General features: G+C 44.3%; 1 pseudogene; it reads right to left on the bottom strand.

Annotated features, from left to right (window-relative positions):
• Positions 1–8804: 8804 nt before the first annotated feature.
• LOC124655832 lies at positions 8805–10527 on the bottom strand (annotated as a pseudogene).
• Positions 10528–17436: the final 6909 nt, after the last annotated feature.

Below are 17436 nucleotides of genomic sequence, written 5' to 3'. Positions count from 1 at the left end.
TGTAGAACGAGTATATGATGATGAGAGATGGACCGGGGTTCCCAGCTATCTACACTAGTGGTAACTCTCCAATAACAAGTGTTGGGTGAATAAATTACAGCTTGGGCAATTGATAGGATTGAAATAGCATTAAGACAGAACATCAAGATCATTAATCATGTAGGCATGTTTTCCATATATAGTCATACGTGCTCGCAATGAGAAACTTGTACAACATCTTTTGTCCTACCAGCCGTGGCAGTACGGGCCTCTAGGGAATCTATCGGAAATTAAGGTACTCCTTTTAATAGAGCACCGGAGCAAAGCATTAACACTCCGTGAAAACATGTGATCCTCATATCTAAGCCTTTCCCTCCAGCTTGTCCCAATTTCTGTCACTTTGGGGCCTTTGGTTCCGGACATAGACATGTGCATACAACTTGTAGATACAATCTAAGCAATAAGTATAGAGCTTAAATCTAAGATCATGCCACTCGGGCCCTAGTGACAAGCATTAAACACAACAAGATTGCAGCAACAATAACTTCATAAACTTTGTAGATAGACTAATCATAATGTAACAATCCATCGGATCCCGACAAACACAACACCGATTACATCAGATGAATCTCAATCATGTAAGGCAGCTCATGAGATCATTGTATTGAAGTACATGGAGGAGAGAATACCAACTAGCTACAGCTAGAACCCGTAGTCCATGGGGGAACTACTCACGAAGCATGATGGAGGCGGTGGCGTTGATGGAGATGGCTTCCGGGGGCACTTCCCCGTCCCGGCAGGGTGCCGGAACAGAGACTTCTATTCCCCGAAACGGAGTTTCGCGATGGTGGCGGCGCCCCTGGAGTCTTTCTGGAGTTTCGTCAATTGGTATCGCGTTTTTAGGTCGAAAGGGGTCTTATAGGCGAAGCGGCGGCGCAGGCGGGGCAACTCCCCATAGGCCGGCGCGGCCAGGGGCCTGCCCGCGCGGCCCTATGGTGTGGGGCCCCTGGGCCTCCTCTCCGGGTCTCCTTCGGTGTCCTGGTCCGTCTCGGTGAATTATGATGTTTGGTCTTCGTTTCGTCGAATTCCGAGAATATTGCCCGAACAGACCTTTTCGGAACCAAAAACGAGCAGAAAACGAGAACCGGCACTTCGGCATCTTGTTAATAGGTTAGTTCCGGAAACGCATAAAAACATTATAAAGTGCAAGCAAAACATGTAAGTATTGTCATAAAACAAGCATGGAACATCGAAATTATAGGTACGTTTAATAGCTCTAGAATTTTCCATTAGATGATTTTGCACTCTCTTATTAAAGTTATCTTGCTTAACAACATAATTATCAAATTCATCTAAGCATTGATCAGGAGGTTTGGAATAGGGAATATCTCTACTATCAAAACGTTGGAGAGAGTGTACCTCAATAGTGGAAGGACGAGGAGTTGGCTTACATAATTCTTCTATAGGTGGTAGATTCTTCACATCTTCAGATTTAATACCCTTCTCCTTAAGAAATTTCTTGGCTTCTTTCATCACTTCATCATTTAATTCAATCATTCCCCTCTTCTTCGGTGTTGGTGTTGGTGTAGGGGTCAGCTCAGGTGTAGTCCAATCATCATAATTTTGGCTTATTTTAGCCAATAATTCCTCAGCTTCAGCAGGAGTCCTTTTCCTAAAAACACAACCAGCACAACTATCCAGATATGTCCTAGATTCAATAGTTAGTCCATTATAAAATATATCAAGGAGTTTATTCTTAGCTAATGGAGTTCTAGGTAGTGCTCTAATTAAAGAACAAAATATTGCCCAAGATTCAGGCAATTTCTCTCCTTCTATCTGGACAAAGTCAAAGATTTTCTGCAAAGCAGCATGTTGAGCACTAGCAGGGAAATATTTCTGAAAGAAAGCCTCAACCAAACTAATAGGACTATCAATAGATCCATGAGACAAGTTATCATACAAAATTTTAGCTGCACCTTTCAAAGAGAAAGGAAAATTTTTAGTGACAAAATAAGTGCGTTTCTTAATATCATCGGAGAATAAATTTCTCAAAGTAGAGAGTTCATTCATATGTTTCATAGCACTTTCATTTTCCTTACCACAAAAACGTTCTTTCTCAACAATAGATATATAAGATAAATCCAGAGAGAAATCATAATCCTTATCTCTAATGTTTATATGGGATGTGGCAAACTTAGCATCAAGAGACAATTTATATCTAACAGCTCGTCACGCAAGAAGACTTTTAATAGCACTTGCATCTCTAGTAGCATGACATTCTTCAATGAAGTCATCATCAAGTTCAATATAAGTTTCATCAAGATCATCACTAGGATTCCCTCTAGACTCAGGTGAACTAACACGTGTAATAGTATTATCAGTTTTTTTAGCTTTATCAATTGTAGCATCTAGGAAAGGACCTAATGAACCACTCTCATCAAGCACAATAGAAGTATCATCAAAATTATCAGGAGCATTTTCAGATTCAGGGGAAGTAGCAGTATGTGTGGCATGTGCATGTGGTGGAGTAAGAAGCTTACTCATAACAGATGGCGAATCAAGAGCAACAGAGGTGTTCAGAGTTGTACCTCTTCTTATAGTGGATGGCAATATAGGGAATTTGCTTTCACGAGCTTTCCCCATAATAAATAAATTGCAGCGAACAATATCACTTCTAAGTAGACTTATAAATAAAGCTATGCTCCCCGGCAACGGCGCCAGAAAATAGTCTTGTTGACCCACAATTATAGGAGATCGCAACAGTCTTCGAGGGAAGTAAAACCCAAATTTATTGATTGGACACAAGGGGAGTCAAAGAATATTTATAAGCTTTAGAAACTGAGTTGTCAATTCAGATGCACCTAGAAATAGACTTGCTCGCAACAGTTTATCAGTAGTAACAGTTTTATTGCAGTGGTAGTAGTGAAGTAACAACAGTAATGAAATAAAAATAGCAGTAGCGATGATTGCAGTAGACAGCAGGATTAAAATACTGTAGGCATATGGATGGATGATTGGGCGCTTCATGTATAAGATAATTCATATAATAAGCAAGACATGGACATTTGCAGGTAACAATGATAAAAGCATCCTAGTATAAAGTAATCATAGGCGTGTGTTCCTATTTAGTCGTGCGTGCTCGCAATGAGAAACTTGCACGACATCTTTTGTCCTACCAGCCCGTTGCAGCGGGGCCTCAAAGGAATCTACTGGTAATTAAGGTACTCCTTTTAATAGAGTACCGGAGCAAAGCATTAACACTCCGTGGACACACGTGATCCTCACACCATAGCCATCCCCTACGGTTATCCCAATTGTTGTCACTTTGGGGTCTCGGGTTCCGGACAACGATATGTGTATACAACTTGCAGGTATGATCTAAAACAACAATTATCCTCATGAATCAATAAAATGTTCAGATCTGAGATCATGGCACTCGGACCCAAGGCGACAAGCATTAAGCATAACAAGTTGCAACAATGTTAAAAATACTAACAACGCATACTAGGCACTATGCTCATAAAAATCTTATAGCTATTACATGAACAATCTTATCCAATTCCTACCGTCCCCTACAGCCTACAACGGGGAATTACTCACACATGGATGGGGGAATCATGGATGGTTGATGGAGAGGCGTCGGTGATGGCGATGGCGATGATCTCCTCCAATTCCCCGTCCCGGCAGGATGCTAGAACGGAGTTTCTGGTTCCCGGATTGGGGTTTCTGGTGGCGGCGGAGCAGCGGAACTCTTTCTGGAAAAACGTCGAACCCCCAGGTGTTTTTAGGGTCAGAGGCTTAATATAGTCCAGAGGAGAGGTCGAGGGGGTGGCCGAGGCGGACAAACCACCCTTAGGCGCGGCCAAGCCTGGCCCGCGCCTAGGGTAGGTGTGGGCCCCTTGTGGCCCTTCTCCGTCTCGTCTTCTGGCTCCGTGAGTATTCGGGTGAAATATGAACTTTGTGATATTTTCCGGGAATTTTCCTGAAAGTTGGATTTCTGCACAAAAACGAGACACCAGGGCAATTCGGCTGAAAATAGCGTTAGTCCACGTTAGTTGTATTCAAAACACATAAATTAGAGGGCAAACAATAGCAAAAGTGTTCGGGAAAGTAGATACGTTTTGGACGTATCAAGGCCAGATGTACATCCATAATTGTTGGAGGTGGTTCGCCTGGGCGCACACCATTGAAGTCAGACACTCTGTCGTCTTCAAGTACGATGGCCACGGCATGCTAACCATCAACATCTTCGACGAGACCATGTTCCATCACCACTATCACTCCGACGAGGATGACTAGGCGAGGGCAAGATAGAGACGCTAGGGTCTTGTACTATATTTTCATTAATTTATAGTTCATTCTATAAATTTGCTTCAAGAAAATTATGCCCAAATCATGTATGTCATCTATGGATGTAGCAAGCTCTTAGTATCTTTTAAAATAAGTTGGATCGGACCGCGGATCAAATGGGCACTTGCGATTGTTGTAGGTAAAAAACAGAACTCTTATCCACAAGGACTTTTTTTTAAAACACAATACAACGCAGATGCTTACAAACACACACGTACCAACAACCCTATAAACGCACTCATATCCTACCCCTATGAGAACTTGAGGTTGACGAAGTCACCACCGAAGCCTCGCTGTTGACGAACACGTTACCTACCACTGAAAGCATATCGCCGGTTAAATCCTGGATTTAATCCAGGTAAATGCAAACACCCATGCCAAATTTAGGACTTAAACCTCCGTGGGCTGATTCCACCACAAGGAACCTAACCACCAGAGCCAAGCTCTGTTTGCTCATCCACAAGGACTTATTTCTACAGGAAACAATATGATGCGCATTGTGTATGTAAAAACTTTTTTTTTACTTTGTATCGACAAGAAACTTATTCTAAGCGGTGAGATTGTAATCCTATCCCCTAACGAAACAACTTAATTGATGGGATTTTAGAAAATGGCCAAAAGTAAAGAAAGCAATTAGCATAAACTAGATGAATATAACAACTTTACCAATTTCCCAGTTCTTAGTCGATGCCAATACCAACGAATCTAGCGTAAGATCCGTGCAATATTTCAAATTTTGTGAGAACTCTCGAAAAAACCTAACTCGATTACTTCCTCCGTCTCATCAAGGTTGTCTGAATTTGTTAAAATTTGAATGTATCTAGACCTTCGTCCCATGAAGGTTGTATGGGATTTGTTAAAATTTGAATGTATCTAGACAAGATCTAGATACATCCAACTTTTGATAAATTTCAAACCTTCGTGGAACGGAGGTCTAGATACATATAATTTTTGAAAAATCTCAAGCAATCTTCAAGGAATGGAGTGAGTATATTTTTTTTAATAGATGAGCATAATTAATGCTCCAACATTTAATTTTTCATTGTTGTGTTAAATTTTCTTAGAACTACCAGTGAATCATGAACTGACAGAGACTGCAAGACATAGACCGATGCACCTTATGGCAATCCTTAGACACGGGACCGGCCCTTGTATAGGTTTCACGATCCTCTTGCATTGTGTTGCACTTTTACTACTCCGTAGAGCATCTCCAGCCGCGTCCTCCAAAGCGTCCTTCAAACGTATCCGGATTGAGCGTTTGGGGGACGTGTTTCGTTTGTGTCGCGTTTGGGGGACGTCGCTCCCTAGCCGCGTCCCCCAAACGCCGCCCCCAAATAAATATAAGTGCACGAAAATAAAGATTTTCATTCAAATTTGATTATATATTACAAAGTTTGAATGAAAACGGCTAGATTTCATCTAAACCCCAGCCTACTGGCCGCCCGGCGGTGCGTTCGACGGCCCCACCCCGTCGTCGCCTCCCCTCCGCCGCAGCTCCTGCTGCGCGCGCCGCCTCTCCATGCGTAGGGCGGTGGCCAGATGCCGCTGCTCCATCAGCGCGTCATCGCCTGCCCTCCCCTGCTGCACCGCCTGGAGGGAGACCTCGACGGTGCGGCGAATCTGCGCGTCTTCGCGGGCACGGGCATCGTCCTGGAGCTTCTTCTCCGACTCGAAGGACTCGACGAGGGCTCTTGCTGATCCGCCGCCTCGTCCGGGTGCGGCCCGTCGTCGTTGGACCACTCCAAGTCGTCGTCGTCCTCCTCCTCTTCCTCCGCCCCCGCCTCCTCCTCCGTCTCCTCCTCCTCCTCCTCCATTTGCGCCTCTAGTTGCGCCGCCAACGCGTCGGCCTCCCCCGCCAATGCATCCGCCCTCGCCCCCCAGGCCGCCTCCGTTGCCGCCAGCGCCGCCTCCGTTGCCGCCAGCGCCGCCTCCGTTGCCGCCAGCGCCGCCTCCCGCTGCTCACGCTCCTCCGCCGCCTGCCGCTGCTGACGCTCCACCACCTCCCACCGCCGCTGCTCGATCGCCTCCCACCGTTCACGGTACTGGAGCTCCCGCTCCATGCGCTGGCGCTGCCGCTCTGCACACCACCGCTCGGCCATCTCCTCCGTCAGGCGCAGCCGCGCCTCTTCCGCCGTGGCGACGTCCAACGCCGCAATGCTGTCCGCCAGCGCCACCTCCTCCCACTCCGCGTTCTCGTCAGCTTCGGGGTCTCCCGCTACTGACGCTCCCGTTGCTCCATTGCCGCCAGCTGATGTCGCCGCTCTACACGAACCCGCTCCGACCGGTGCCGCCGCGACACTTCCTCCGCGGTGGCGTCGATGTCGAACTGCGGTGCTTCCGGTGGTGGAGGTGGTGGTGGAGACGGTGGTGGAGGGAACTGGCCGGCGCCGTGGCGGTTCATCATTGGGCAGTGGTGTTTGAGCGACGAGGGCTGTGCTTGTTGGGGAGGAAGGGGTGCCGGCCGATGTGGTGGCTGCCATTGAGCCGGGGGCCTTTTATAGACGCCGGCGGGAAGATAGCGTGGGAAGAGGCCAGAAGCGGTGGGAAGAAAGCGCGGGAACGCGAGGTGGCGTGCGAACGCCGGCAACGCGTGGAGGCTGCGCAGCACCGACGAGACGTCTCGCCTGCCCTCCGTCGCCATTAAGGCAAAGCTGCGACGCTTCTGTCGTGTGTCACTACGCGTCAATAACTTCCGTCGCGAGGTAGGCGACGGTCAGGTTTTAAACTTGAATGACCCGCTGACGCGTCGGTCCCGCCACGCCTCGCCTCGCTTTTCGTTGTGTCCTGCGTGCCCGGAGCGTCCCCTGTGAGGCGGGGACGGGCTCGGGGCGCCGGACACCGTATCGGGCCACGCCGAATAAAAAGAGACTTTGGGGCACGCGGCTGAGAATGTTTTTTCGTCCGGCGCGTCCCAAATCCCTTTGGGTGACGCGGTTGGATATGCTCTTAGTAAGGTATGTGGGGCGCCCTGTTTTTAATGGGGTGCCACGTGACCGTGTCCCTTACGTCCATTATGTTACATGCATGCATCTCCCTATTGTTTTTGCTAGTTTAATCGATTCCAGCTGCAAAATGTGTGACCAGCAACGCAACTCATCGATGCTGCAGGCACTACATCACCCTTGATGTCAGTCAACATATACAGATGGCGACTTTCACACTACCATTGGCACGTTTGAAAAATCAGCAAACGCATCATATCACAAATAGGGATGCAACGCGGCGTCCGATCCGCCTCACTTCGTACTCAAAACTAGATAGGTTAGTTGTAACATTTTTAAATGAACAAGTCTAGTTTGAATAACGCTTTCACGAGATTACGTGGGATGTCTCTTGCAGCCCTACTTGCAAAGTACAACATTCCCTCTTACCCGAATTACTTGTTGCAGATATTTCTAGATATGCAGATATCTAGACGCATTCTAGTGTATAAATATATATATATATATATATATATATATATATATATATATATATATATCGACGCGGATTTTCTACCAAGGGTGGTAGCTATGCATAGGGTAGCAGCCGTTGGATAGAAGGAGTTCTGATTCTACTCATGTCCAGATCAAATACCCAGGAGCACTTTCACTGAACGGCCGTTTTAGACTCGTCAGGAATAAACGTTGCCACAACTTTCCCACACCTTTTTTAACATCATTTCACACATTGTGTCGGCTACGGTGGTGACCATCCGTCATGTGAAATTTTAGCCTTTTTTAGTCCTTTTGACAAATCACACCGGTGACGGTAGCCGTAACCGTATGAAATGTGTCATTTTTACTAGTTTTCACACATTTTCGTCGGCACGGTATGGTTAAATAAAAATTATGTCCTACGGAAGGCCATGGTTTCGGCAACGGTCAAGGCAACCATCCATGTGCAATTTAGGTTTTTTTACACGTTTTGACACATTGCAACGGTGACGGTACCTAGAGCCATACCGTATGGAATTTGTCTTTTTTACTCTTTTTCACACATTTGAGACGGAACGGTCCAATTTAAAACAAACTACGTCGTAATTAAGGACAGCCATGGTCGTTGATAAGTGGTTGTTCAATTAGCCGCGGCATTTTTTCCAATCGACCTGTTATAGGTTAGCTCTTATATTTTATGTGGTTCACCTAATATAATTTTTCTTCTAACGAAGAAGCTGCAGTTTCTCGATGGCAGATACTGATCACGGCTATGGTGAAGTACAAGGATAGAAAAAGGTTGTGGTCGTTGGATGCTTTTCACACGTTGGCAAAAAAAAACCGTGACCGTGCTTTGTTTGTTGTTTTGGTATAATCTTTACCACGGTGTGGTTGAAATTTTGGTACGATCCATACCGTAGTATGGTTGTCGTTTTGGAATTTTTCCGTGCCCACGGTCGTTTTTCTAGGTACAAACCGTGACCATGGTCTGGTTGTGGTTTTGGTATTTAAAAAAAGGTACTGTGGTGGATCGGTTGACCATGGTCTGGTTGTGCTTCTCTAACTGTGGACGATGAGGCTAAACTGAAAAAACATTACACATACATGAGCATAGTGTTCGTCTTCCATAGATCTAAAATTGCCAACGCAATCGTGTACAGTGTATTGCAGATCCAAAAACAATCTTGATAACTTTGTTGTTGTTTACATTGCGCTCCAACTAGATCGAGATATCAAACTAGGATAATGACTGAATTCGTGTTGTTTTAAGTGTGCTTTGCACATGGCATGATGGTCTTACAAACTTTCGATGGATTCGTGTCGACGTGCGTGGTAGCTGTTGGTCGACACACTTTACCAGTTTTAAAACAAAAAGAAGCTAAGCAATAATTTACACATCGCTGCAGCTCTTCCACCAGCTTCATCAGCGCCAGGCGCGACGTGCCACCGTCACTCACCGCTGCCTTCGCCGCCTGCTGAGCCCAGGAGGCCTTCTCCCGCATCTTCCGCCCTTCCTCGCCGGCGTCCATCAGCCTCCTCACCTTCCGCTCCACCGCTGCCCTCTCGACGACCGCTCCCCCGGCGACCTTGACGACCATCATCCTGACACCGGCGCAGATGATGTCCGCGACGTGGTATGCGTTCAGGTGCTGCTCGGCCATAATTGGCCATGCCAGCACGGGCTTCCCCGCCGCGAGGCACTCCATCACCGAGTTCCACCCGCAGTGGCTCACGAACCCTCCCACCGCGCGGTGAGCCAGCACGCTTCTCTGAGGCACCCACCCGCGGACGATCCGTCCGCGCGGCCCCACCTCCACCGGCGGCGACCACGCAGCGGACCGCACGGCCCAGAGGAAGGGGTGGCCGGACCGCACCAGCCCGCACGCCAGCTCATCGAGCTGCTCGTCGGAAACGTAGGCCTGCGTGCCGAACGACACGTAGATCGCTGTCTCCGACCTCACCGCCCTCTCGTCGAGCCATGGTAGACAGCCCTCGGGGTCATGCTCCTCCTCGCGCTCCGGCATGTCGCCGGCGGCGAGAAACATCGGGCCGACCAGCCAGGCGCGGGCGTCCGGCTGGTAGAACGACATCAGGGCCGCCACGTAGTCCTCGTCCACCGTCGCGAAGCTGTTCACCAGCACGACCCAGCTGCGCTCGTCCGACTCGCCGAAGTGGTCGATGATGAACCGGCTCACCGGGTCCTCCGTGTCCAAGATCTTCGCGATCGTGTCCGGGACCTCCGCCGACGTGATCCTCACGCGCTCCGGCATGCGGGCCACGTGGAAGCTGGCGCTGTGCTCCGCGCTTGGCGGCGGTGGCGGGCTCGCGATTAGCGACTTGCACATGGCTAGGGAGAAGCACGAACACGATGCGGTGGACACCAGCGTCGGCTGTGACGCCGTGCGTGAACCCGAGGAAGAAGTCGGAGATGAGCACGAGCGGTGGGGACGGGAGCGACGCCATGAACTCGGCGAAGGGCTCCCGCAGCATCGCCGTCGCGTTCAGGAACGTCGGGTAGAGGGCCGGGCTTGGCAGGTTGTCCGTGGACTCGACGCCGATGCCAAATTGTTGATGTAGCCCGTGAAAGGAGCGAGACTCATGACTACGGTGTTGATGTAGCCCAATGCCAAATTGTTGATGTCGGTCATCCCTTTCGGTCCGTGTAAAGAAAAAAACCAAAACGACACATTGCTATCGGCTGTGGTGAAATACACGAATTGAAAAAGGGTGATGACGTTGGATGCTTTTCACACGTAGTCACGTTCACGGTGGCTAGCTCCATGCCGTATGAAAAAATGTGCTTTTTTTACTTGTTTTCACACATTTGTGTCGGCCACGGTCCTGGTTGTAGTACACGGGATTTAAAAAAAAGGGTGATGCCATGCTACATATCCACACGTGGTCAACTCCAAAAAAGTGCCACACCGTGACCGTGGATTTATTGTTGTTTTGGCAAAATATTTGCTACGGTTTGTATGAACCGTGGTGTTGTTGAGATTTTTGGAAATTTACCGTCGACGGTTTCTTTTCCTATGGTACAACCCGTGTCCGTGGCTGGTTGTTGTTTTGGTATGGCTAACTAACGGAGGGGATTGTTCGGAATGGGAATATAACGAAAATGTCTAACACCGTGTGCTCCTTTTGTGCTCCCTATATAAGATCTAATGGTTGGATGTGTGTGCATAGCTACCACCCTTGGTAGCCCACTATTTTCCATATATATATATATATATATATATATATATATATATAAATCTAGATAATATATGGTAACATGTTTTAAATTAGTACCATCTCTATAGAACATGGAAGGCTTGAGAATACAATGATACACTCTTGACGACAAGATATACATGTCCACGACAAGGCCCTCCTTTAGGATGATTGGTCAGGTCAATTTTTTCGGTATAGTTTATAATTCTCCTTAGTTCGGTTATTGCAAAACAAAAATCTATGCATGATGAGCCAAACCTCTCACTTGGGCACACTTGGCCATCAGCACCACCTGCCTACTGTTCCGTGGCATGCTACCTCAGAGGGACACAACACCAAAAATAAAAATAAAGCGAGACCCATGGGCCCTAGCACCCATGACATATTCTTATAGAAGAAGCTAAATGAGCAGCAAATCCCTAACCGAGGAGATTCGAACCCAGGTTATGAGATAGCCACCAACTCGAGCTAACCATCTGACCATACGGTCATTCTCATAGGGACACAACACCACATGAAAGCATTTCCATCTATCCATTTTTTTACTATGCATAGTTTCATCTGCAAAAACACCTCTAGAAGTAGATCCAAGATTTATGTGCATTTGCTACATCATCTGTGGCCCACATGCACTTCTTTGCAAGAAATGGCAAGACAGTGAGATGTGGTGATGTGTCATGCATGCATGTAGCTGGCATGACCACCTTCACATGCATCACATGTAAGTTTGGTAGAGAATAAGGGAGTGACAATTGGTATGGTAAACTTAGAATCATGTTAAATCGGAGCCATCGACCTATGCCTACCAGGCATGATATGGTTAATTATATTAGTAGTACTCCCTCCATCCCAATTGATGTTGTATATAATTATTAGCTAAAGTTAACAAATTTAAAGTTTGACCAAATATACATGAAAAAATATCAACATCTACAATATTAAACTCATATTACGAGAACCACCACGAAATATGTTTCCATGATATGTACAATAGATATTACAAGGATTAATATTTTTGTATTTATACCATGTTAAGTTATACAAAGTTTGATTTTTGCAAAAAATCATATGCAATAGATTTTGGAATAGAGGGAGTAGTATTTACTAATGCAATGGTCCCGCAGAGACCGACAGTATGAAACCCTAGAAATGTTCACTGAGCCTCCCTAATAAGTAATTAATTAAGTAATCACAAGCTACATGTAGCACGCATGCAGCTAGTTCGATTTATATATGCTCAAAAGTTGACTCTTGGATCGTGCTTCCACACGCACAACATCAGTAATATATGTATGCACATTTTTGGATCCCAAACTCGTGGCTTTTTTTTTCTTCAAAAAATTAGAACTTATATTAGATCTTTTTTTTAAGTCCAAAGGGTTCATACCATGTATTTAGAATGTAATATTACAAGATTTTACATGAAAATTATTTGCAAACATGGCCTGTACAAAAAAGAGACGCATGAATTTTCTGCACTATTCACAATTAAGGGACATCAGATGCTTTATATTCTATAAATATGGAATATAAATATTATTCAATGATATCCCATCTACACTAAGTATCATCTCAATTATACAAATGATCGTTCTAACTTTGAATTACTAACATCAATTATCTCATCCACCCGGTTGCTCCTACCGCATAGACGCATACGGTGGTACTGGATCCAACGTCAACAACGACAACAATGTTGGTGCTACCTCCGCCTTCCCTTCATACAGGCGCTTGAACGCCAGTCGACTGTGGCAGGTGCTTGTACCCGCATAACTACATTTGGATTCTAACTAGGTTTTACTTCTTTTTTTTATTAAAATGTAGGTATCTTAGTTTCTTGCCACATTTTTTCAATTGCATTAACTATTATCAATATTTTATAGTATTTATCCAATTTTATTGGAGGTACAAAACAAATTTTACATCCACGAGAAATTATTTCTACCGGGAGAACAACAATCTTCCTATTGCAAATATTAACTTAATGTTGGGCTTGTCTATATAAAATAACTCAAAACTAATTAGTAAGATCGTGGAAAATTACCGGAAGAAAAGTTCCATTTGCCAATCAAGAAAAAATATTGAAACAAACAAGGCTTTAAGTAATTTCTGGGCCGACTAGGAATTACTTAGTTCACGGTGAGCTATCGATCTAGCCACAAATATAACATTTTATAGCACTACATGAACAAATTACTACATATAGAACTACAAATTTTGTTAACCTATATATTAAAATTTTAAAATCAAATGAGAGTCGGTGACAACTATTAGTTCACGGAGGCGTGGATGCACCCTTATAATAATCCTTAATCACGGGACCGGCCATTGGTGTCATTGTGTTGCATATACCTCCTCCTTCTCAAAATAGGATGCATACAACTTTTGGTCAAAATTGAACTTTTAAAATTTCACCAACTAAAAAATATCTATAATATTAAATTCTCACAATATGAAAACATATTTCATGATGGTTCTAAGTTCTAACAATAGTGATTCGAAATTGAAATGTTTAGACTTATTTGTATATGGTTGATCAAATTTAATTCTAATTTTGACCAAAAACTATATGGAGAAGGAGAGAGTATTGCATAGCAGTGGACTGGTACCGGTCCAGTTTTTAATGGGGTGCCACGTGACCGTGCCCCATACGTTCATTATGTCACATGCATGCATCTCCCATAGGTTACGCATCAGCATCACTGTTATCTCTTGCTAGTAGTTTAATGAATTCCAGCTCCAAAATGTGTGGCCTGCAACGCAACGCATCCATGCATGCTGCAGGCGCCACATCACGCGCGTCCCTTGATGCATCTATGTATGTGGATGGCGACTTGTCATACTAACAAGGACACGTTTGAAAATTAGCAAACGTTTGAAAAACCTCTGGCCGATGTAGTGTAGCTGACGGGTTTTTAACTGCCGCCGCAATTCGTACAGTTCACGCACGTGAATTTTTAAGATATGGGTCAGGCAACACGTACGTAGTGCGATTTGACGTGGACTTGCACCAATCAGATATCACCTGACTCCACGTTAGTATAACTTGTCGCGGCAAGTTCGTGATTTTCTTGTAGGGAAAGCTGGCCAGCCACCTAGAGCTAATAGTGGCGACGTGCGTTTTCTACATCCTCTGATTTTATTTAGACACTACTTCCTCATGTCGTTATTAATTGACACCGGAGTACAGCTGAAGCAGTTCAACTTTACATACACTTGTGTCGATTAAATGGGACCAAAGGTAGTACTTCCTAAAAGATGTCACAATTTTTGTATCTAGACATGTTTTAGTGTAGATATATGTAGAGTAAAACAAAGTTACGACATCTTTTATAGATAGAGTGACTAATAAGTATCCTGGTTTTAGTTTAGATTTATACCAAAACCACTACACTTATTATGAACTGGACGGATTTTTATATTTTTTTGACTAGTGAAGCACATTTCTTCATTGATAGAGAAGAAAACTAGTAGAGGAAATACATGTACTATTCACCTCATATGTCGAAGTACTGATAAATGGACTAGTTTGATGAAGGAAAAGGGGCAGGAGGTCCACTGGAAAGGTTCCAGAAAACTAGTGGCAGAGTGTCTAATTAATTGCCTAAGGGACCGAGCATGATAAGACATCGTTTAGTAGTTCGATGATATTTTAGGGTCTAAGAACATGTTTTAACCGTTGCACCATATATACCATATATATATCAGTCACCAACTTTTCTAACAACTTTTGGTTACAATATAGAGTGACGTTAAAAAGCCTTTAAATGTTAAGTGTAAAGAGATGATTCATTATTGTGCCAAGTATTGTTTACTACCTCCATCCCAAAGCTTAAGGCTTATACTCCCTCCATCACAAAATGTAAGATGACTAAGTTTTAGCCAAAAGTCAACATCTTCTAAGTTTGACCAAATTTATACGGAAAAATAAAAATATCTACAATATCAAATGGATATTTTGAGAAACTATACTTTCAGGTGAATCTATTGATATTGATTTTGTTTTGTGAATGTTTATATTTTTACGTATAAATTTGTTCAAAATTAAAATATGTTGACTTATGACTAAAGCTTAGGCGCCTTACATTTTGGGACGAAGGGAGTATTATTTTTAGAAAGTCAAACTATGTCAAGTTTGACTAAGATTTTACCAAAATCATTAACATGGAAAATACAAAATTAATATCATTAAATAGATAATAAAATATATTTTCGTATGGTATCTACAAAATACTATATTTTTTTAATAAATTGTTCTAAAAGTTTGGTCAAACTTTACTTGGTTTGACTTTTCAAAAAAAATATAAGCCTTAAGCTTTGGGATGGAGGTAGTATTAGTAACGAATTTTCTAAGTAACCTTTGATCGCCGTATAACTATATCGACTTCCAAAAGGTAACAGAGAAGATATGAAGTGTACATGAAGATAACCTTATGAATCAGTTTGTCTAGTCCAAGAGAGAGGGGTGATCTACCTACTGATCCGCTCCATCCCTTGGGGCCTTGGAGACGTGGTGGACCATAGCCCCTTGTTGGTGGGAGGATTTTCGTTGTTTGGTTGGGTTATTTTTCAATATCTTCTTCAAGATGGTGCGATGATGACTACATCTTAAAGTCAGAATACCCTATTTGCACGTTCCGGTGTTGCGTTTAGCGTCAATGGAGTGCACATGAAGTTGTGTGTCCGGTGGATCTCTTGGGATACGGTAAGTTTTCATGTTCGCTTGTGTGATTTTAGGTCACCCCATCCGTTCTACGGTTATCATCATTGGTGTAGTGCGCTAGTTCTTTAGGGTCGTAGAACGACGACTTCCCGTATGTGTACTACAACAAACTACAGTACCACAAGTTTTGCCATGCTCGGGTGATGGAGAGGCGAACACGGCGGAGTGCCTTCGGCTCTCACTAGTCTACGCATATAATCATCGCTAGATGGTTTAAAGAACTATTTGTAAATTTAGCTACTTTTAAGGATGTTTGTATTGTTGTTGCTGATTATTAATAGATTGGTGGAATTTTGCAAAAACTAGAAGGTACGACCTTCAGAGATAACACTTTAATAACATGTTTTTTAATATTATGGTCTCTAATAGCATGGATGGGTTAAGGATACATGAGGCCCTCTGAACCAACTAACCAGACTTCCTTTAAGATGATGATTGATGAGGTCAAATTTTGGTGCACATCCATAATTGTGCTTAGTTCGATTAGTCTTGTGAAATAATAAGTCTACGCATGATGAGCAAGATCGACAGTATCTCACCTGCACGCTCATCATGAATCCAGTCACAACCACATATGGCTGTTGCACATATTGACATATACACATGCGCGCGCTGCTGTCTTGTCTGCCCCATTTCCATGTACAATTATATTTTGTTTCCGTACACCGTTTCATGCTCAATAACAGCTTTCGAAATAGATGATGTGGATTTATGTGCACGCTCGTTCATTTCTGGAGTGTGGGGCCCTCGTGCACGTGCCTGCAAGTCAGTGAGACGGTGATGTGTCATGCAATGCAAGCATGCTCAACTTCATAACAAGAGAATGACACTTGGCACGGTGCACTGAAAATCAAAATAATTGAGCCATCGATCTATATCCTGTCATGCATGACATGGTTAGTGTTTTTTTACTAGAGCTGTCTACACGTACAAACCGGCCGTATGAACCCTAGAAATGGTCACGGGGCCTCCATAATAATTAATTAGTTAAGTAGCAGGCTACACATGTAGCACGCACATAGCTAGTTCGATTGAGTACGTATACGCTCAAAGGTTGACTCTTCGAACGTGCATCCACACGCAATATAGTATATGTGTATGAGTTTTTGGCTTTCCCCTGCTCGATGATATTACATTTTGTTGGAAACAAAATTCAAAAGTTTTATGCAACCCAAGAGTCTCCTTGCACGTATCATGTTAAACTGCATTATAAATTGGGTCCCTCTCAGGGGCAGCTGAGTGGGAATTAGGGTAATTCTTAGTCAACTGCGTCACTAACTCTTTTGCCGATGGCATTTTTCTTTGTCTCCGGTGAATCTACTTCTCCCATTCCAGGGAGCTGTTCACCAGCAACCACCACCGGCGTCCTCCCCCGCCCGCGGCCAGCGCACTGCCGCGACGCCTCGCCTTGCTAAGCCCCACCACCTTCTTCTCCGGCCTTCGGCTCCAGCGACCCGCCGATATCAAATATAGCTATTTCATAAGAGGTGCATACAAGTAAATAGAACTTTCATGCAAGTTAGGCATCACCATTTCAAAACAATACATTCTATTAAGGTCCGCACGAATCTTGAAGCATGAATCAACGGTTGGAATCTTACCGATAGGTTGGCATACATACATACATACATACAGTGATCAATGGACTGACCTATACTATATTCTCCGTGGGGTGCAATGTGAAATGCACAAGTATAATACTAGTAGTAGCTAGTAGGATTAGGACACACCACGAAAAACTATTCTTTTGGTATT

The sequence above is a fragment of the Lolium rigidum genome, chromosome 5, assembly GCF_022539505.1.
Source record: "Lolium rigidum isolate FL_2022 chromosome 5, APGP_CSIRO_Lrig_0.1, whole genome shotgun sequence".
Lineage (NCBI taxonomy): Eukaryota > Viridiplantae > Streptophyta > Magnoliopsida > Poales > Poaceae > Lolium > Lolium rigidum.
This window is presented reverse-complemented; position numbering and strand designations above follow the sequence as displayed.